The following is a 23,043-nucleotide window of genomic DNA, read 5'->3' as shown; positions in this document are numbered from 1 at the left end:
CTTCTTCATTTTTTTGGTTTCAAGCATTCTCTACTCTCTGTGTGTGTGTGTGTTAGGGGAGTTGCAGTGCTGGGGCTGGAATCCAAGGCTTCATGTGTGTATCTATTGTCATTTTGAAAGCTGAAGCTTTTTTTTTTTTTTTTAATTATTGGGGATTGAACTCAGGGGTGCTTAACCACAGAGCCACATCCCCTGCCGTTTTTCATTTTTTATTTTGAGTCAGGGTCTTGCTAAGTTGCTTAGGGCCTTACTAAGTTGCGGAGGCTGGCCTTGAACTTGTGATCCTCATGCCTCAGCCTCCCAAGTTTCTGGGTTATAGACATGTACCATTGCACCTAGCTGCTTTTATTTTCTTTTTAAAATATATTTTTTAGTTGTTCATGGACCTTTATTTTATGTTCTGAGAATCAAACCTAGTGCCCTACACATGCTAGGCAAGTGCTCTACCTCTGAGCTATAACCCCAGCCCTGGTTTTATTTTTATTTTTTGGTGCCAGATTGAACTCAGGGGCACTTGACCACTGAGCCACATCCTCAGCCCTTTTTTGTATTTTATTTAGAGACAGGGTCTCACTGAGTTGCTTAGAGTCTTGCTTTTTGCTGAGGCTGGACTTGAACTCATGATCCTCCTGCCTCAGCTTCTGTAGCCGCTGGAATTACAGATTGGCACCACTGTGCCTGGCATGGTTTTATTTTTTTTAAAGACACTTCTCTGTAGCCTTCTGACCTGCTTCCTTCTAGAATGGTTCTTTTCCAGGCCTGCTGCATGGTTGTCTTCTTAAGATTCTCTTTGTTACCGTTGGGATCTGCAGTGTTCCCCAGAATCTTGTGTGTTGAAGACTTGGTGCCCAAGTAGCAAAGTTCAGAGGTGGGACTTTTAGAGAATGATTGGGTTATGAGGGAGGAAACCTCATCAGTGTCTTCATCCTTTGGATGGATTAATGATTTGGATGAACTCATGAGAGGAGGTGGGAACCGTAAGCAGGTGGGCGTGATCGGAGGAAGCAGGTCACTGGGGTGTGCCCTGGGGACTGTGCCTTCACCCTGACCCCCTCCTCTCTCTCTCTTTCTGAATCCCAGTTGCCATGAGCTGGGTAGCTTTCTTCTGCCACTCCATGCCCAGCATGACATTTTGCCTCACCTCAGGCTGGGAGAAATGGAGGTGGCCAGCCATGGACTGAAATCTCTAAAACCATGAGCCGACATAAATTGTTCCTCCTTTAAGTTGTTGTGTCAGATATTTTGGTCACAACCATGAAAAGATTAGGTGAGTCAGTACTGAGGGTTGAACCCAGGGGCTCTACTCCTGAGCTATATTCATTCTTCATCCTTTTTTTTAAAAAAAAAATTTATTTTTTAGTTGTATTTGGACACAATACCTTTATTTCACTTATTTATTTTTATGTGGTGCTGAGGATCGAATCCAGGGTCTCGCATGTGTGAGGCAAGTGCTCCACCGCTGAGCCACAACCCCAGCCCCTCATTCTCTATCCTTTTAATTAATTTATTTTTTAAAAAATTTTGAGACAGGGCCTTGCTAAGTTGCCAAGGCTGACTTCAAACTTGAGATCCTCCTGCCTTAGCCTCCCATGGTGCTAGGACTACAAGCATGGGCCCATCATGCTGAAATATTAATCCATTTTCTGATGGTAGATATATTACAAAGAAAAGTTGTTTTTTTTTTTTTTTTGAGTTTTAGTGGCCAAAAGGCCAAGGTCCAGCAGCACTATCTATTCAGCCTCTGGTGAGGACCTCATGGTGGGTGACATCACAAATGGCAGAAGCTTGTGTGAGAGGAGAGATCACGTGGCAAGATGGGGGGCCAGAGACTAGGGACCAGCCAATCTTGCTATATTCATAACAAGATCCACTCTAATAGGATCCCAATGTCCCAAGAGAACTGCATTAATTCCTTCTGGTGGCAATGCTACCAGTGACCTTTCACTAAGCCCCACCTCTCAAATAGAGGGATGGGAGTGAAACTGAGATTTTGTTAAACTGTACATATAAATTTGACATTGGGTGCTTTCCTCTAATGTCTGGTGACTCTTATTAATTTTATTTCTTTTGGTACCAGGGATTGAACTAAGGGGGGCTCAGCCACTGAGCCACATCCCCCCAGCCTTCTTTTGTATTTTATTTAGAGACAGGGTCTCACTGAGTTGCTTAGAGCCTTGCTTTTTCTGAGACTGGCTTTGAACTTGTGGTCCTCCTGCCTCAGCCTCCTGAGCCACTGGGATTACAGGTGTGCACCTCTGTGCCTGGCTCTGGTGACTCTTGTGTGTCCATTCACAGTTAAGCATGAGGTACTGGAAGCTGATTGAAAAATCTCCACCTGTGAAGGTGGATCCACTGTGGCCCGGGCTGTAGGGTGTCCCAGATGGAGGCCTCTCAGGGAGCTCCTGATGTTGGTGCTTTTGGGTATTTCCTCTTGGGTTGGTCACATTCCCTAGAGAAGGTTCTTCTAATCTTTTGCCTGAAGATGTCAATTGTGTTTTTTTTTTTTTTTGTGTGTGTGTGTGTGTGAGGAGGGGGGACTTCTGTAAATAAAATCTGTCGATGTCTCAGTTTTTCCAATGCCAGCTCAAGGTTCTGCTTTATTAGTTCTAGTAAATAAGTTACCACATGTTCATCTACTACCTGACTTTAAAAAAAAATGTTCCTATTGTCTTATCTGCCTTTCTGTGGTTATTGTGGGGTTGTGGCCTTAGAAATATCTTCTCACTGACATTTTATTATGATTTGGGCAGGAACTATATATGATTAACCTGACATCTTTAATCTAATGCAGTCCAGTTTCTTTTTTGTTTTTGTACTGAAGATTTAACTCAAGGATGCTTCATCACTGAGCTACATCTCCAGGCCTTTTTATTTTTTCTTTTGAGTCAGTACCTCATTAAATTACTAAGCCTCCAACTCGCTATCCTCCTGCCTTGGCCTCCCAAGATGCTGGGATTATAGATGTGCACCACTATCCAAATCCAGTTTTTCTTTTTTCTTTTAAATAAGCTTTATTTGAAGTAAAACATGGAGACATCAAATTTGTTTATGCCTAAATTGTTTGCTTCCTAATAAGCTGTTTAGAACTTCAGAGAAAGAAGGAATAGCTCCATGAAAATATTGACATAGGCTGGTTTGGATAGGTAAAAGGGAGACAAGAGAAATTTCAAAAGTGGGACACACTGAACTTGCCAGAAATGAAGGGGTGAAGAACAAGAGTGGAGGGAGAAGACTATGGAGGGCAGAACATTAAGAAACCCTGAGGAAATGTTTAATGAAACAAGCAACCGCCACACCCCCCCCCCCAAAACAAAACAAACAGCAATAAAAACTCCTGATGGATAGAACAGAAGATCAGATTTTCTGCTAGAAAGAATGAGAACATTTTATGATGTTACTCAGTTTCAGAGTGTTGCAGCCAAACATTTACACATTGGAATGCTGATGAAGACATTCACAAATATAGACGAAATGTGATAATTTGTGCTGTTTCTTGATAAGATCCCCAGAGGGTGTTAGTGATGTCATATGATCACACCAGCTACAGGGGGAGGGGGGGAAAGTAGGGTATCAAGACTGAGCCTGAGGGGCTGGGGATGTGGCTCAAGCGGTAGCGCGCTCGCCTGGCATGCGTGCGGCCCGGGTTCGATCCTCAGCACCACATACAAACAAAGATGTTGTGTCCGCCGAAAACTAAAAAATAAATATTAAAAAATTCTCTCTCTCAAAATAAATAAATAAATAAATAAATAAATAAATAAAAAAAAAAAAGACTGAGCCTGATGCTGGCTTAGTGAGGCTGGCGGCAGGAATGTGAGACTCATTTACTAGCCTGGAAATGACATAAGAGAACTAAAATAGAGAGTGTATGAGGGTACTCATTTATTGAAAGGATGGGATCAAGAAAACAAAGTACAGAGAACTTGAATTTGTCAGTTCAGGTTTCATCACTCTTCAACAATCTATGGAAGCTGATGAATGGTGAATATTTTGAACATTTGCCTATAAATAGGCCTGCTAAACCAGGCACAGTGGCACATGCCTATAATCCCAGCAATTTGGGAGGCTGAGATAGGAGGATCACAGGGAGAGCCTTAGCAACATAGTGAGGCCATCTCAAAATAAAAAATAAAAAAACCCTGTCAGGCTTGGTGGCTCATGCCTATAATGCCAGAAACTCAGGAGGCTGAGGCAGGAGGATTGCAAGTTCTATGCCAGCCTCAGCGATTTAGGCCCTAAGCAATGTAGCGAGAGCCTGTCTCAAAATAAAAAGGGCTAGGGATGTGGCTCAGTGGTTGAGCACCCCTGGGTTCAATCCCTGGTACCAAAACAAAACAAAACAAAAAAACTTTGTGATGTAGCTCAGTGGTAGAGCACCCTTGTGTTCAATCCCCAGTACCAAAAATAAATAGATATCGTATCATAACCATTTTAAGTTCAAGTTAAAGTACTGTATTTTCTGTACTTGTTAAACTCATAAACCTTTACAGGAAAAATAAAGTGGTATTCAAGAAAAAGGATGTGCAGGGCTGGGGTTGTGGCTCAGTGGTAAAGCACATGCCTAGCAGGGGGGCACTGGGTACGATCCTCAGCACCGTGTAAAAAACAAATAAATAAATAAAATAAAGGTATTGTGTTCATCTATAACTAAAAATATTTTAAAAGAAAAAAAAAGGGATGTACTAATTCTTCGTGACACCAGTGGGTGAAATTAGGGGCCGTGTGTGAACATACTAGCATTCTTCAGCATCATCATTATTTCTTCTCATTGCTGTGTTTCCTGTGCTTGTGCTTGGTTTTTAGGCATTTTACACACACAGTTAATCCTACCATTGCCTCATTAATGTTAGAAGTACAGGATACAAAGTGTATAATAGTGGTGGTGCATACCTGTAATCCCAGCAACTTAGGAGGCTGAGGCAGGAGGACCATAAGTTCAAGGCCAGCTTCAGCAATTTTGTGAGACCCTGTGTCAAAATAAAAAATAAAAAGGGCTGAGGATGTGGCTCAGTAAGAAAGGACCCCTGGTTTCAATACCTTACCAAAAAAAACCCAAACAGTGTTATAGTAGAAATGTATAATTGTAAGTTATAAGGAAATGGTGAATCATCATGCATGTATCAGATGAATTTTACCCCCAAAAGAAAGCCATCCTGAAGAATAAAGAGCTAATTGTGCAATCTGTCAGGATGTGTCATTGATCTTAACCAAGAGGAAAGGAAAAGGGATTGACAAATGTTGCCGTGGCCCATTAGCTTGATATTACATAGGAAAAGTTACAGCCAAGCTTGGTGAACGTTCTGTGCTGCAAGTTTAGTCCCAAGATGGGAGTTTCATGCGTTTAGTCCCTTCCAACCTCAAAAACATCAGAGTGAGTGACCAGGTGGCAAGTGTGGGCGTGGGTGGCTCTGAACGAGTTCCCACTGATACTGAGACTGTCAAGGAAGGAGGCTCTTTCTGCCATAGATGTCAATGGTAGAGTTCCATAAGGATCAGAGGCGCTCGTCTTAGAGCCTGTGGATCAGCAGAGAGCCCGAACTCATAGAAATAAAACAGGAGCTGCAAGCCATGCAAATGAAGGAACGTATGAGCAGCCCTTTGGGATCTAACCTATTTGTAGATGAATGAGCTTCTTTATTAGCTACCAATCATTTTTTCCAAATGGGACATGTAAGTAATTTTTATTGAACATTGACTGCCTATAGGGAACTGGGGAGGCAAAGATGAGTAAGAATTGATCCTGTCCTCAAAGAGTTTACAGATAAGAGGAGAACACACACACCTAAATGGATGACTTTAATACTTTGTGTGATTGTACTCTCTATAATTATTATAATAATCCTGTATTAGAACAGGGAACTCTCCAGAGGGTGCTAGGGAACACATAGGAGTACTTACCAGGAGAGTCTTCCTGGGGTAGGCGGTGCCTGAGTGTAGCCAAAAGAATCAGAAAGACTTACCAGAGAGAGGGCCGGAGGAGGCGGGCAGCAGGTAGTAAAGGAACTGGGGATTAGGGCATGGAGGGTCAGAAGTGCCATATTAAAGAGTTTCAGGCAATAAAAAGTCATTAATTAGAAGGATTGAAAAGTGAGTTCTTTTTGGAGGGATTGAACCCAGGGGCACTTAACTACTGAGCCACATCCCAGCCCTTTTCATATTTTATTTTTAGACAGGGTCTTGCTAAGTTGCTTAGGGCCTCACTACATTGCTGAGGTTGGCCTGGAACTTGAGATCCTCCTGCCCCAGCCTCCTGAGCTGCTAGGATTACAGACACGTGCCACCAGGCCCAGCTTGAAAATTGAGTTCTGAGGTAGTTGTATACTTTAGGTAGAGTGTTGGTTTTCTGTTGCTGCTCTAATCAGTTACTACAGATGTAGAAACTTAACACAAATTTATTATCTCACAGTCTGCTGTTCAAAAGTCCAACTGGCTCAACTGGATTCTCTGTTCCAGGCAGGTTCAGGAGGCTGAAGTTAGGACACTGATGGGCTGGATTCTAAAGGGGAGGCTCTGGAAGGAATTTGCTTCTGGTCAGTGGCAGAATCTAGTTCCTGGTGGTTGTAGGACTAATGTCCCAGGTTCCTTGCTACTCCGAGCGGGAAGCTATCGTTGGCTTCCAGAGCTTTCTTTCTGGGCTTGTGCATGGCCTCTGGGTCTCAAAGCCAGAACACATGTGGACCCTCTTTGACTTCCCCTTCTCTGTAGCTTTCATTTACAGGAAGTCTTCTGCTTTTAAAGGCTCGTGTGATTAGACTGAGCTCATCTGACTAATCCAGGATGATCTCTGTAACTTTAACTACATCTCTAAAGTCATTTTATATGTGAGGTGGCATAAGCACAGGTTCCAGGAGTTAGGTGGGGACATTCTGGCTGCTGGAGTAGTCTGCAGACTATACAATATACAATTCAGTGATTTTTACTAAATTTATGAAGTTGTGCAACCATTACCCTAATCTGGTTCTAGAATTTTCCCATCAGCCCCCAAAAGATTTCCCATGCCTATTTATAGTCAATTTTCTATTCCTATTTATTCTTTTTAAAGTCTGAGATTCTTTTTAATATTAATATTGTCCAGGGCTCACTTTAACTCTCTGGGAAATACCCACATTTAGGATATTCCTTACAAGGTGTCTAGTCTGTGTGGGCTGCTATAACAAAATACTGTAGACGAGGTGGCTTAAGCAAGAGGCATTTATTTTTCTGAGATCAGAGCACCAGCATTGTTGGATTCTGATGAGGGCCTTCTTCCTGGGACTCAATTACCTGCTAAAGGTTCCATCTCCTGATAGCATCATATTGAGGGTTAGAGTTTCAACAAATTATTTTGTGGAGGGGACATAAAGATTCAGTCTGTACCCGGGGAATGCAAGAACACACACCAGGTTATTTATGTTGGTTTCATCAGAGGAGTGGAATGGAGGGTTGATGGTGAAATCATTAGCTTTGAAAAAATGTCTTTCAGTACTTAATAAACAATGGGCTTGTACTTTTTTTTTCCCCCCAGTACTGTGGATTAAACCCAGGGATACTCTACCACCAAGCTACATCCCCACCAGGGCCTCGCTAAATGCTGAGGCTGACTTTGAACTTGTGATCCTCCTGCCTCAGCCTCCTGAGCCACTGGGATCACAAGTGTGTGCCACCGTGCCCAGCAAAACAAAAATTCTTAATGAGGAAAACATTTTAAGAAGCCATTCTTTATTATTGTGCAATAAACACAATTGTGTAACACTGAAAGAGATATTTCAAGTGCCAAGAAGCAATACCATCTGGATGTTTTAGGAAAGACCATTTAGACCCAGGCCAATGCCAAGGCCTCTCATTATTCTTCTCTCCATCCCGCTTTGCCCCTGAGGGCTACCTTCCCTGATGTTCACTCCACATCCAGGTCCTGACTTTGGAGGGTTGGGGTCAGACTTGTCAACATATTGTTTTCTCAGTTCTGTCTTTGGAATAGAAACTTCAAGAGGAAACCAGGTCTAGGAATGTTGGCAAGGCCAATACAAAATATTGTAATGTAGTGGCTGTGAAACATTAACAAAGTTCCAAGTTATATTTAGGTCTAGAAACTGCCAGAAGTACTGTTTTTGTTTTTTTATATTTAGGGTTTTTTTTAAAAAAACTTTTTTGGGGGTACTGGGGATTGAATTCAAGGGCACTCAACTACTGAGCCACTTCCCCAGCCTTTTCTTTTTAAATATATATATATATATATATATATAGTTGTAGATGGACACAATACCTTTATTTTATTTGTTTATTTGTATGTGGTGCTGAGGATTGAACCCAATGTCCCATGTGTGCTAGGCAAGTGCTCTACCACTGAGCCACAACCCTGGCCCTTAAGTTTGTTTTTTAACTTCTGAAGAAGGAAGAGAGAAGATTGTGTTGGGATCTCAAACCTGAAAGGCTATACGGGGGATGGGGCTGTAGCTCAGTGGCAGAACGTTTGCCTAGCACGTGTGAGGCACCGGGTTCCATCCTCAGCACCACATACAAATAAACAAGTAAAATAAAGGCATTCTGTCCATCTACAAGTGCAAAACAACTTTTTAAAAATGCTATTAAAAAAAGGAAACTTAAAAAAAAAAGAAGAGCTGTACTGGTTTTCTACAGTTTGAAGGATTAAAAGAAAATTTGAATAGGAAGTCTCATAAACTTCATTGTAAATAAGGTTCTACTGAAGTGATTGACAAGTAAAATTAATGGGTATCATTAAACTCCTACACTAGTCATGGCAAACAATTTCTCATAATTATTAAAATGTACTTCATAGTTCACGACAAACAAACAAGCTCATATTTTTGAAGGGTAATCAAAAGCTGTGAACAAGACAGCACTTTTTCATGGAAGTGGAGAAACATGCAGCAGAATCTAAACTCAGGAATAGAGCAAAGCTACATATAATCTACTTTAAAATAATGGCTGTATTGCAATATAATATATAATAACATTAAATTTACCTTTTAAAGTATAAAATTCAGTGATTTGGGTTTTTCGTATGTTCACAAAATTATGCACTGTTCACCATTATCTATTTCCAGAATATTTCCATCACCCCAAGAAGAAACCCTGTAGTCAGCTGGGCACAGTGGTGTACACCTGTAATCCCAGCTGCTTGGGAGGCTGAGACAGGAGGATCGAAAGTTTGAGGCTAGCCTTGGCAACTTATCTCAAAATACAAAATAATAATAAAAAAAAATATCTGGGGATGTAGCTCAGTGGTAGAGAACCCCTGGGTTCAATCCCCAGTACCATGCCAAAAAACAAACAAACAAACAAACAAAAAAAGAAAGTAAGAAAGAAAAAGAGAAATCCTATACTCATTAATAGCCACTCCTCATTCCTCCCTCCAATCTTCTAGTCTTGGACAAATAGTAATCTAATTTTTGTCTCTAAGGATTCATTTTTTTTTGGACAGGCTACATTGACATAGGAATTTTGGCTTAAATAGATTAGTTTTTATATATTGCTGAGATACATCCCCTACTCTATAGTTTCTTTCGTGTGTGTGTGTGTGTGTGTGTGTGCACGCACGTGAGTGATGATGGGGATTGAACCCAGGGCCTTGTGCTTGCAAAGCAAGTACTCTACAACTGAGCTATATCCCCAGCTCCCCTATAGGTTCTATTTTTGATGGATGGATAGCTTATCACTTCAGCAAAAATGAAAGAGATTTAAAACATAGTACCTGACTCCCACGAAAAGTTATTTTAGGCTCAAGTGATTTATTTTAGCTTTTCCTTAACTAAAGTTGATCTATTAGACATCTTGGGGACATTATTTCCAGCCTTAGAAAAATTAAAAGAATTAGGAATGCAGTGAATAATTGCCAATAAATGAGATAACCTAGATGAAATGTACAGAGCCCTAGAAAAACTATTAAATTTCCAGAAAAAAATGAAAATCTGAATGAACTACAATGAACAGAGAGATTGAACTAGAAAGGAAAAAAAATTCCCTAAAAGAAAAGGTCCATCCCAGATGGCTTCACTGGGGAATTTAACCAAATATTTACAGAATCATTACCTTTTCTTCATAAACTCTTCCAAAAAGTAAAAGAGGAAGCAACTTTTGCCATCTCTATGAGACCAGTATTATTCTGATACCAAAACCAGACAAAGATATGATAAGAAAAGTATAAATCAATATCTCTTAAGAATGTAGAGGCAAAAATCCTCAAATTCTAGTAAACAGGAACTAGCAACACATAAAGGGCAATACACCACAATCAAGATTTATCACAGGAAAGCACAGTGTTAGCTTTCCATCACTAGGACAAAATCAAAAAGGCAGAAAAGTTTATTTTGGCTCATTGGTTTCAGTCCATGGTTGCTTGACCCTATTGCTTTGGGCCTGTGCCTGCACAGTACATCATGGTGGGAGCACATGGTGGAGAAGGATTGTTCACCTCATGGAGACCAGGAAGCAGAGAGACAGAAAGGGACTAGAGCTCCACATCCCCTTCAAGCCACACCCCCAGTGACCTAACTTCCGTCCATTAGACCGCACCCACTAAAGGTTCCCCCACCTCCCTGCAGTACCACAGGCGGGGACTGATTCATCATCACCTGGGCCTTTGGGGGGATATTTCATACCTAAATTATAGAAGCAAGGTTGATTTAACATTCAATAACAAATTAATTTAATACAGCGTATTAAGGCTCAGGATGTGGCTCAAGTGGTAGTGTGCTTGCCTGGCATGCGTAAGGCACTGGGTTCGATCCTCAGCACCATATAAAAATAAAATAAAGATAATATGTCCACCTAAAACTAATATATATATATATTTAAATGCAGCATATTAGAACAAAGGAAAACACATCATTGCCTCAGTAGATGCAGAAAAAGCCTTTGACAAAGTCCAATATCCTTTCATAATAAAAAGCATGCAACAAAGTAGAAATAGGAGTTTCCCCTACCTGAAACAGGGCATCTATGAAGAGCCCACAGCTAATATCAGAGTTGATAGTGCGTTTCTGAAAGATCAGGAAGAAGATGACAGTGTCCACCCTGTTCTACATTGTACTGAAGAGTCAAGGTTAACTAAATAGGAAAATGAAATAAATCAAATCTAGAATGAAAAGGAAGAAGCAAAACTATATCTATTTGCAGATGACATGATCTTGTATATAGAAAATCCTAAGAATTCCACTGAAAAGTCAGAACTCTAGCACTAATCATTACAGAAAAGCAAAGTTACTTTACCACAGTGAAGTTATCAACTCATACCTACCAGGATGGTCATTATAAACACAAAACAAAACCAGAAATTAACAAGTGTTGGTAAGAATGTGGACAAATTGGAAACCTCATGCATGGTTATAAGTTTAAAATGGCGCAGTTGCTATGGAAAACAGTATTATGGTTCCTTGAAAAATCAAACTACTATGTGATCCAGCAAACCCACTTTAGGGATTTGTCCAGAATGACTGAAATCAGAATCTCAAAGAGATATTTGCATTCTCATATTTATTTCAAAATTGTTCAAAATAGGCAAAAGGTGGAAATAGACTAAACATCTGTCCAATGACAGATGGATAAAGAAAATGTGGCATATACTTATGGTGGACTATTAAGCCATAAAGGAAGGAAATCCTGTCATATACCACAATGTGGATGAACCTTGAAAACATGCTACAAGACCCAGGAGGACAAATGCTGCATGATTTCACTTACTAAACTAGTCAGACTCAGAGATAGAAAATAGATTTGTGGTTTCCAGGAGATGGGGGGAGGGACAAATGAGGAGTTGATGTTCAGAAGGTACAGAGTTTCAGTTGTGCAAGATGAAACAGTTCTAGAGATCTAGAGATCAACCGAATAACATTGTGCTTATAGTTAATACTGTACTGTACATTTAAAAACATGTTAAAAGGTAGATAGTTTTCTGCCCCTGGATTACTGGGGATTGAATTCTGGGGTGTTTTACCAATGGGCCACATCCCTGGCCCTTTTATTTACTTGTTGATTTTTAATTTTGAGGCAGTGTCTTGCTAAATTGCTGAGGCTGGCTTCAAACTTGTGATCCTTCTGCCTTAGCCTCCCAAGTAGCTAGGATTACAGGTGTGTGCCACTCACCCAGCTAAAAGGGGGAGATTATGCTGTATATTTTACTACAATAAAAATGGAATTAATTAATGAGAACAGAAAAAGTTACAGCATACAATATGCAGGTCAGTATGGAAAAATCAATTGTATTTCCACATACTTGCAATGAGCAACCTAAATGGAAATTAAGAAAATAACTCCAGGAGCTGGGGATGTGGCTCAATCGGTAGCGAGCTTGCCTGGCATGCGTGCGGCCCGGGTTTGATCCTCAGCACCACATACAAACAAAGATGTTGTGTCCGCCGAAAACTGAAAAATAAATATTGAAATTGAAATTCTCTCTCTCTCTCTTAAAAAAAGAAAGAAAATAACTCCATTTACAATAGCACTTCCCAAAATAAGATACTTAAGAATAAATTTAACAAAATAAATACAAAATGTATACTCTGAAAATGTCAAATAATTGTTGAAATACATCAACAATCTAAAGAAATGGAAGATTTAATATTATTAAATAGATCTATAAATATAATTCTGCTGGGTGCAGTGGCACATGCCTCTAATCCCAGTGGCTTGGGAGACTGAGGCAGGGGGATCACAAGTTCAAAGTCAGCCTCAGCAACTTAGTGAGGCCCTAATCAACTTAGTGAAAAACCTGTCTCAAAATGAAAGCTACAGAAGGACTGTGGATGTGGTTAAGTACTCCTGGGTTCAATCCTTGTTACAAATAAATAAATGAATAAAACATAATTCCTATCAGAATCAGTGGCTTCTTTGTAGAAATTGACAATTGGGTCTTAAATTCATATGAAAACTCAGGGGACCTAGAACAGCTAAATGAGTCTTTAAAAAGAAGAACAAAATTGAGGGACTCACACTTAAAAACTTACTACAAAGCTACAGTGTGGGACTGGCTTAAGGACAGACTCAGATTAATGGAGTAGAATCTGGAGTTCAGAAATAAACTTATGTATCTATGATAAATTAATTCTGGACAAGGGTACAAGGCAATTCAATGAGGGAAACAATAGTCTTTGAGCTGGGTGTAGGGGGCCAAGGCAGGATGATTGTAAGTTCAAGGCCAGCTCGGGCAATTTAGTGAGACTATGTCTCAACAGAAAATAAAAAGGTCTGGGTAAGTAGCTTAGTGGTAGAGCACTTGCCCAGTATGTGGAAGGCCCTGGGTTCAATCTCTACCATGGAGGAGCAAAAAGAAGAAGAAAAGGAAAGAAAGGAAGAATTGAGGGGCTAGGGTTTTGGCTCAGCGGTAGATCTCTCGCCTAGCAAGTGTAAGGCCCTGGGCTTGATCCTCAGCACCACATAAAAATAAATAAATAAATTAGAATAAAGATATTATGTCCATCTATAACTAAAAAAAAAAAAAAAAAAGAATTGAAGAATAACTTTGAACAAGTGATGCTAGGATATATATATACACAGTATACACAATATAAAACAATGAATTTGGAATCCCTACCTCACACCATATCCAAAAATTAACTCAAAATAGATTTTTAAAAGTCAAATATAAAAACTGAAATATAAAAATCTTAGAAGACAATTTACAGGTAAGTCTTTATGTCCTTGAATTTGGTAATATTTTCTTCAATATCTCACCAAAGAGCACAAGCAATAAAAGAAAAAATAAATTGGACTTGATCAAATTTTTGAATTTTGTGTTTTCAAGGACACCATTGAGAAAGTAAAATACAATATAGAACAAGAGAGAATATTTGCAAGTAATATATCTGATATTAAATTTGTATCCAAAACATATAAGTAACACTGACATCCCAATAATACAAGACATAATTCAATAAAAAATGGGCAAAGAATCTGTATGGACATTTCTTCTAAAATACACAAATGGCTAATAAATGCCTGAAAAGATACTCAACATCTTTAGTCATTAGGGAAATGTGAATAGGTAACAGAATGAGAAACCATTTTAAATCCACTAGGGTGGCTGTATAACTTAATCTAATTTGAAAGTTAGATGATAAAATGTGTTGGCAAGCCAGGCATGGTTGTGCATGCCTGTAATCTCAGCTGCTTGGGAGGCTGAGGCAGGAGAATCACAAGTTTCAGGCCAGTCTCAGCAACTTACTGAGGGCCTAAATAACTTAGGGAGACCCTGTCTGTAAATAAAATATAAAAAGGGCTGGCGATGTGGGTTGGTGGTTAAGCACCCCTGAGTTCAATCTCAGGTACCAAAAAAAAAAAAATTGTGGATAATGATGTGACAACATCAAACCCCTCTATGGTGCTAATAGAGTTGCAAAATGGGAAACAATATTATCTCCCAGCTCTTAAAATCAGGCAATTCTGTTGGAAACAATATAACTAAAAAGAAGTTGCAAGGGAAAGTTTAATTTGTTGCGAGATTGATGGGAATGTTTGTTGCCAGATTGATTGGAAAGTTTGTTGCAAGATTGATGGGAATGTATCCAAGTTTGTAAAGTGAGAGAATATGGCTTAGAATTCTGACCACAGTTGGCATTTCTGAGATAGCTACAGTTGCTTGTGAAATCTGTGCTTGTAGAGAAGCCCACTTCTTTGGGTTCTATAACAATGTGACAATTACGAAGTCACCCTCTCCTCTTCAATTACTAGGATAGCCAATGATAGGCATAAAAATACATTTATTGACTGATAAAAAAGAAAAGTTCTGGCCTAGAGGGCTTCAGCAAAACCTGAACAAAGGTGTTCAAATTATGTCATGAGGAATTTGTCTTACCAAGACCTTGGCTGCGTTAGTTTCATTTTCAGGGGGGCCCCTCCTTCTGCCATTTTGTCAACCAGAGCAGAAAGAAATCTCTTTCCCAGTAGTTCCAGCTCCTGGTGGTCTTGGGAAAACTTTCCTCAGTTTATAATGGGCCATAAATCCTTCTCTAAATTAATGACAATGGGCAGGAGGAGGTGATAGTGTGTTTTCAACTGCCAGGAAGTTAATGGCCATGGAGACAGAGGATGGAATAGCCATGAAACAAAATGGTGAAGGCAGAGTGTGCACAAGTTACCTGTTTCTTAACAATGTTGGAAAGGAGAGGATTGATTTTTATTGAATGCCAACCATATATTGGGTCTTGTGGTGGGAAAATAAAACAGTCTGATAGGAGATCTGGACACATAGACAATTATATCTGATTTGTAAGTGACAATGGTAGTTTTCCTTTACTATAACAAAATCCCAGAGGCTGGGTAATTTCTGAAGACAAAAGATCTATTTAAATTCACAATTTGGAGGAGGGAAGTCAAAAAAGCATGGCCCTTGCAAGGGCCTCTCTGACTGCTTTATCTGATGGCAGATGGCATCATGGTGGGAATATTTGTGGGAGGGAGGCAGCAGCCACCTGGTGGGGCAGGAAGCGGGGGTGACTGGGGAATGACCAGGCTTGTTCTTTTATAGTGATCCTGTCACTAGAACTAACTTAATCTCTTTGTAGGGCAGCACCTCCGATGACCTCCCACTGGGCCTCACCTTTGAAAGATACTGCCATCTTTCCATATGACCATGCTGGGGATCCAGCTTCCAGTGCATGAACCTTTGGAAGACAAGCCATATCCAGACTGTAAGGAGCCATTTGAGGAGTGGTAATATGTGTAGCAGGTGTCAGGGAAGACTTCACCAAGAGGGACATCCTGATCTGCGTCTTAAAGGATGGGTGGGATGCACAGAAGTTTAGTGGTAAACGAGGAGGAAGGGATCTCGGGCCCATGCCAGGGGCAAAGAATAAGTAAACCAAAACCAAAACAACAACAACAACAACAAAAATGGAGCCAGTGTGGTGGCATGCCTGGGGACCAGCCACCCGGAGGCAGAGGCAGGAGGGTCACTTGAGCCCAAGAGTTCAAAGCCAGGCTGGGCAACATAGGAAAACCCATCCAGAAAAAAAAAAAAAAAAAAATTGGCCAGAAAAATCCATATCCAAACCAAAGACATTTTTAGTTTTGCTCACATGACATTTTTAGAAGTTTTAGAATTAGCTGCCAACATTAAAAGATCTGGAGCTTTCACATGAAAATCCATAGCTTTAATTTATCTTGGGAAATCAGGTTTGACATTCCTGCATGGCGACGAAGGTCACTCTGTATCAGACAACCACATCACCTGCCTGTCCTCCGTGGTGGGTCAGAGACAGCTTCATATCTTTGCAACTGTCCATAACAACGGTCCCCTCCCCATGGACTCGAGGACAGTCCTGCAAGTGTTTTACCAACAGAATGTGACAGAAGTGATAGAAATAGTTAGGCTGTGACAATTGCCGGTGGGGCACTCCTCAAACCCCAGAATAGGGCTGGGAGAGTGTCCACCTTGGGAGCCAGCAATGGGGCGTGTGGGTCAGAAGCCAGAAGCACAGGGGCAGATCTGGGCCCCAGAGGCAGGCGGGGAGTTGTTCAGCAGATGTGGATGAGACAGGGTGGCTGGTGGGGGTGCCTGGGGAAGGGGCGACTTGACCCTTGACCTGTCCAGCAAGAGAAGAGATGCCCTGAAGGGGATCAAGAGAGAAAGCTGGAGAGAGGAAGAGGACGGGGGAGAGCAGGTCCCTGTTAGATTCCAAAGAGAGGTGTTCAGAGGGAGGGAGCGGTCAGCAGCTTCAGGTGGCCGCCAAAATGTGTTTGATGTGTGATCAGGAGATGGTTGGTGGCCTTGGCGATGGCAAGTCTCTGTGGCAGCAGACAAGTAGGTGAAAAAGCAGTGGAGGGGGAAGTCAGACTGGGTGTCAACAGCTCTTTCAAGAAACTTGAGCGTGGACTGCAGGAGTGAAGAGGAAGTGGTCCGAGGTTGGCAGGTCCCCACCCCGTGGGAGACCTAGTGTGTTTTTGAACACTGAACAGAGGGTCCTTGGACAGGGAAGTTGGCGGTGCAGGAGAGGGGCTAAGCCATGGAACAGGTCAAGAGGAAACGGGAAGGACTGTCCAGGAGGGCGCAGGAGTCAGCCTGGGCCCGAGTCAGCCTCTGCCTCTGGGGTGATGGCCCATGGCAGTTAGAGAAGCCGGAGATGAGAGCTGGTGAGGACAGAGCGGCTGGCACAGTTCTCATTTCACTTCTCCATAAAATAGGAGCCGCGATCATCTGGTGACAGCGAGGAAGGCATCTGCAGCAGAGGGCTGGTGGAAGCGGCCATTGAGGTTGACTTGGGCTCCAGCCTGGAGACTTTGACATCCTTCCGTGCCTTCTGCTGAGGGCCACAACTGGCTTCCAGATGTGACAGTCAACGCTGAACCTGCAGGTCAAGGAAGACCATAGATATGAGGAGGCCTGGAGGCCCCGGAGCTGGAAAACCTGATTAGGCCCCCCAGGCTTAGCCCACTTCATCTGCTCTTAGCCTGCGATCGCCCATGCTGCAGATGTCTCCAGAATCTATTACTGTGGAGGCAGATTTGAGACTTGCTCTGCTGTCTCCACCCAAGGTCACCTTGTTAATTAACTCCTTCTGTGGTGCAAAACTCATCATTTCTGGGGCTGGAGCTCAGGCCGAGAGTAAGCCCGGTGAGCACAAGCCCTGGGTTCAGTCCCCAGCACCACCAAGAAAGCTCAGACCTCATTATTTTGGCCATTGGCATCGTGCATGGCAGGCAAAACAGGCCTGGTTTGGTAGCAGGGCCAGGCCACCAGAGTGACCACTCATACAGGAGACCGTTGCTTCACTTGTAGACTGGTGTGGGTTTTATTGCCTACATCAGCAAACTTCTTGAGAAGGCCCTGGTTGAGGTCCCTCGTGATCTGGGTCCTGCTGACCTTTCTGGCTTGGTGTCCCTCCCCATCATCCGAAGTCCCTGAGGCGCCAACTGTGGGGCAGGTCTCACTTTTCCCTAAAGTGCCATAACTGTTTCTGCCTTTATCTGAAAGGCTTTTCTCTTCCCCTTCCTTCTCTGCTTGGCAAACTCTCAAGTTTAAGCTGGGTACAGTGGTGCATGCCTGTAATCTCAGCTGCTTGGGAGATCTTGAGTTCAAAGTCAGCCTCAGCAATTTATCGAGGTACTAAGCAACTCAGTGAGATCCTGTCTCAAAATAAAATATAAAAAGGGCTGGGGATGTGGCTCAGTGATTAAGTACCCCTGAGTTCAATCCCTGGTACCAAAAAAAAAAAAAAAAAAAAAGACCCAGTTTAAAGCCAAGTGTGGTGGCACACTCCTGTAATCCCAACAACTTGGGAGGCTAAGGCAGGAGGATCACTTGTTTATGGCATGCCATCCATCCATCCATCCCACCACCACCACCTCTGATGGTCTCCTCCACTTCATTCCCGATTGCCCTCCTGACTTGGCTCCTCCCCCTTTTTGTGAACACCCGGGTTGTAAGAGGTCCCAGGATGCTGCAGCCAGACTTACAGGTCTCAGTCAGGCAGGCTTGGATGTGAATCCTACTTCATGTGACCTTGGGCAGGTCATTTATCTCCTCTCTGCATTGATTACTTTATCCATAAAATGGGGATAAACAAATATCTCGCAGGGCTCTGTGAACAACCCAATGAGGGGTTGTTCCTGAAGGCACTTGGTGTGGCACCTTGAAGTAGTGTGGCCTGGACCTGTCAGGATGCTTCATTGTAAGAACCTAATTTAAAAGTTTTCTTTTACACTTAGCTGGTTTGGATGAGGATCCAAAGAGAGTCTACATGTTACAGTTGGTGAGCACAGTTCTTAAGACTCCATATATTTTTCTTTCATCTCATTTTAGTGCCATTTACTTTATTTAATTTTTTAACTTAATTTTATTTTAATTTTTGACAATGCAGGAATGTAGGACCATGGATTTTAGACAAGCACTCTGCCACTAAGCTACATCCCAGCCCTTTTAGTATGGTCTATTTTTTTGGGGGGGGTATCAGGGATTGGACTCAGGAGCACTCGACCACTGGAGCCATGTCCCCATCCCTATTTTGTATTTTATTTAGAGACAGGGTCTCACTGAGTTGCTTAGGACCTTGCCATTGCTGAGGCTGGCTCTGAACTTGCGATCCTCCTGACTCAGCCTCCCAAACTGCTGGGATTATAGGTGTGCACCACCATACCCAGCTAGTGTGGTCTATTTTGATGGTCATTCATTCCTATAAAATTCTCTGCATTCAAGATTTAAGTAATTGCTCCCTGATGGTGTTATTTAACCTGTTCTTCTATCCCTTTTATTTCCTATAAACTAATAATTAAGTTTGGATGACTACATTCAAGATGACAGTGATCACAATTATTCTGGCAAGAACAGGGAGAAGGTGGTGCTGCATATGTACTGCATCATAGCAGGAGATACAGAATGTCTAGTCCTACTTTTGGTAATGGTAAGATTGATTGATGGTGCTAGGTGCATTGGCACATGCCTATAATCCCACTGGCTTGTGAGGCTGAGGCAGGAGAATGGCAAGTTCAAAGTCAGCCTCAGCAGCAAGGCCTTAAGCAACTCATTGAGACCCTAAATAAAATATAAAATGGATGGGGATGTGGCTTGGTGGTTAAGCCTCCCTGGGTTCAATCTCCTGTACAAAAAAAAAAAAAAAAAAAAAAAAAAAAATTTGATTGATGGAATCTTTCTTTTCCTGGCAATCATGGAAGTTTGAACATAACCAGGGTATTATGAAGGTAAGAAATTATTGCTAAATATTTTGGGTGTAATTATATATTACATTATGGTATTGTGGTTGGGTAAAATAAAATTCCTTGTCTGACATACAACATGGGCGAATTTCAAAACATGCTGAGTGAAAACAACAACAACAACAAAACAAACCAACCAACCCAGATCCATACTTATTGATTTCAATTATATGGAACATTCTGGAGCAAGCAAAATGAACCTATAAGTGACGAAAAACACGGCACGGGTTGCCTCAGCAATGGCGGAGGCTGGGGACTGACTGTGGAGGGATTTTGAGGGTGATGGAAACATTTTGTATTTTGAATGTGGTGGTGATTGCATGGATACATACAGCTGTCAAAACTAATTGAATCATGCACTTAAAATGAATGTTTTATTGTATGAAAATTAAGGTGTATTTTGATGTTTGTGAATAAAGTTGATTTTAAAAGGAAATAAAATTACAACTAGAATAAAAAGAATTCATTTTTATAGTCATAAAACTGTAATATGCCTCTGAGGGGAAACTAGTAATATGTGACTACAGATAAAATTATATTCAAGACAAAAGAGAAGACCTACACGTATAGATAATGGACTGTGTTCATGGGCAGATGTCTCAATGGTCATCCCAAATTACTCTATAAATTAAATGTTTTGTTGAAAGAGCTGAGTTTTTAAAGTTCGTATCTGTTACTAATAAATACTGAAGTGGCATAATGTTTGGGATTTGGCTTAATATGTTCAAAGAAAATAATGTGAAAGAAGAAATGAAGAAATCAATATTTATCCTATGCTGAGAATTGTTGAAGCTGAATGAGGGGTACAAAAGAGTTTATTATATAATTCTTTTGATTTTATATATTTGGAATTTTCTATAATGGAAGATTAAAAGTATAAATGACTCAAATTTTTAAAAATAGGTAAGATAAAACCTTATTTCTCCCAGTTTTTTTTTTTAAAGGAAAAAAAAATCTAACTAAAATTTAGTTAAAAAAAAAAAAAAGAGCAAAATCGAGGAAGAAAGGAAATTTGTTACTTCACATAACAAAGACTTGCTTCAGGTATAGGTGGATCCAGGGTCTCAGACAGTGTCCTCAGGGCTCTAATTTCTTCTCTTCCTTTCTTGGCCCTAATGGCCTCTAGATTGGTTCTGTTCTCAGCTTGCTTCAGCTGAAGGTGAGACGACTATTAGCACCTCTTAGACTTCTACTCTGAGCCACCCAGCAGGAAGCTCAATTAAAGACCTGGAATTAAGTTGCAGGGTACTTTTGGCCTGGCACAGGTCATCTGCATTTATCTCTCTAATGTCAGGGGTGTGACTCATTAGCCTCTGAGTCCCCTACACCCAGCACACTGCCTGGGACACAACTGGGTGGATGGATAGATGAGGAAAGTATGGAAAATACCAGACCTTTCATGTGTACACAGAGAGCTCTGCAGATGAGCAGAAAATTCCCAGGAAGTTGGAGGAGACCATGGCACTTGGGGGCATATGGCCATCACTGTCTCCGTTAGGAAGGCCAAGGTAGAGGGGCAGGGTGCCAATGCTCACGTGGTGCTCACCTGCACAGTGCCTGGCATTCACTATACATTATATCAACTCATCCTCAGACTGTATAAAGTGAGATGGAAGCTAGGGTCCCCCAAGGTCCTCTGACCCCACCCTGCTCCGCAGTCTCTTTAGGGCCAGACAGAACAGAGAATGCACTGGGAACCTTGCTAAGGAGTTTGAACTTTGCTCTTCATTTCGGTCTGTCCATCTTTACAGTGTATCTGGTTCCTTGGAAGGGCCTCTGCTCCTGTCTGCCTACAGAGCAGGTAGACAGGTCAGAACTGCCACCTGCAAGTGCCATAAAGTTAACTGAAACTTCTTGGCTTATATGGAAGTTATTGCTTTATATAACAGCAAATTTAAGGGGTTCGGGCACAGCTTGATCCAAAGAGTCAAATGATGTCTAGAATATGTCCTCATGTCTTGCTTCTGCAGTTCTCTGCGTGGGCTTTCCCTGGCCAGCTTTTCTTATGTGGTGACAAGATGGTTGCTACTAGTGCTGTGATTACATCCTTACAGCTTACTAACCCACGTGGAAAGAGAGCTGCTTTTTCCCAGCAGCTCCAAGATGCCTCTGTTTTGGACTGCACAGGCTGGAATCAAGCATCCAGCCCTGAGACAGAGCAAAAGGCTTGCTGTGGCTGGGGAAGCAGGGACCATGGGTTCCCCCGAGACCCCTTCCTGAACCTCATGGACAGTCACTGAGGAAGGTTGATTCCCCCAAGGAAAATCCAGGAGCTGCCACCAGGAATGGAGCGATGGTGAGATGCTAGGTTGGCAGCAGCCAGACAGGCAAATGCCAGTTCAGTGCCCTCGTAGGGAGGCATTGGCCTCTACCCAAACACACGGCGAGCTGCGTGGCACGGTCCTCGCCGCCTACCGTCGATCTTGTGTTCTGTGGACATCTGCTTCCCAGAACTTCCTCCCACTGGCCTTGCGTCTGTCCTCTGCAGCAGCCCTGTGCTGGCCGCCCCCTTCCCACGCTGAGGACCAACTGGCATTTGAAAGCAGCCTGAATCTGTCCCAGCTTTCTCTCTTCAGGCCCGTCAGACTCACCACCTCTAGGGCAGGTCTTTCAGGTCCTTCAGCATGTGCTCGTGCTCTGTGTGGGCACAAGACCCCGCAGGGCTGAAGACATCTGTAAAATGAAGATAGCATCTGCCACTCAGGGGCTATTGTAGGGATTAAATGAGCATGGTATAGCCAGGTGCAGTGGCCCTGGCCTCTAATCCCAGTGATTTGGGAGACTGAGGCAGGAGGATGACAAATTCAAGGCCAGCCTGGGCAACTTATCAAGACCCTACCTAAAAAATAAAAAATAAAAAGGACTGGGGATGTAACCCAATGGTAAAGTGCCCCTGGGTTCAGATCCCAGTAACACACACATGAACACACACACACAGAGAAAGGGGTAAAAAAAAAGTGAGCAAAGTGTAATGTTTAGAACAGTACCCAGCACATAGTAGTCGCTCAATAAACACCAGCTGTTATCCTTGTCACTTCAGCTGCAGATTATACATCTCAGGCTCTGTCTCACTCTTTGTTCAGTGGCAGGTTCTTGGTTCAACCCTTAGGTTTTTACAATTGAATAACTGCAGAACTCTTCCACGTACATTGTCTCATCTGAATCTCATAACTGAGGAAACTGAGTTTGACAGGTTAAGCCTCTTGCCCCAAATCACACAGCCAATCAATGGTGAGGTAGGATTTCTTGCTGTTTCTTGCTGTTCCTTGAACTCCTTCCTACCACGGGGGCCTTGGCCTGAACTCTGGTTGCTGTTGGGCCTACCAGATGGTCTTCTGGCCACGCCTACTGGCTCTTCCTCATCCTCTCAGTCCAGCCCCAGTTCTCTACGTGACAATG

At 42.1% G+C, this 23,043-nt stretch overlaps 2 long non-coding RNA genes across 2 annotated transcripts in view; one reads left to right on the top strand and one right to left on the bottom strand.

Moving 5' to 3' along the window:
- Window positions 1-17,251, top strand: part of LOC131424549 (uncharacterized) — a 36,434-nt gene extending 19,183 nt beyond the window's left edge. Inside the window, exons 2-3 of the long non-coding RNA XR_009227803.1 lie at window positions 15,498-15,623; window positions 17,116-17,251. This is a non-coding gene — a long non-coding RNA (uncharacterized LOC131424549). The remainder of the gene's footprint in view (window positions 1-15,497; window positions 15,624-17,115) is intronic.
- LOC124099403 (uncharacterized) lies at window positions 16,064-22,996 on the bottom strand. The gene is made up of 2 exons (XR_009227805.1): window positions 22,236-22,996; window positions 16,064-17,279 (listed from the first exon to the last, which is right to left on the bottom strand). It is a non-coding gene; the product is annotated as an uncharacterized LOC124099403 (long non-coding RNA).
- Between the last annotated feature and the right edge of the window lie 47 nt (window positions 22,997-23,043).

This window comes from Marmota monax, unplaced genomic scaffold (assembly GCF_021218885.2).
Source record: "Marmota monax isolate L192 unplaced genomic scaffold, Marmota_monax_Labrador192_F-V1.1 WCK01_AAM20220418_F8-fsc00086, whole genome shotgun sequence".
NCBI classification, from domain to species: domain Eukaryota; kingdom Metazoa; phylum Chordata; class Mammalia; order Rodentia; family Sciuridae; genus Marmota; species Marmota monax.
This window is presented reverse-complemented; position numbering and strand designations above follow the sequence as displayed.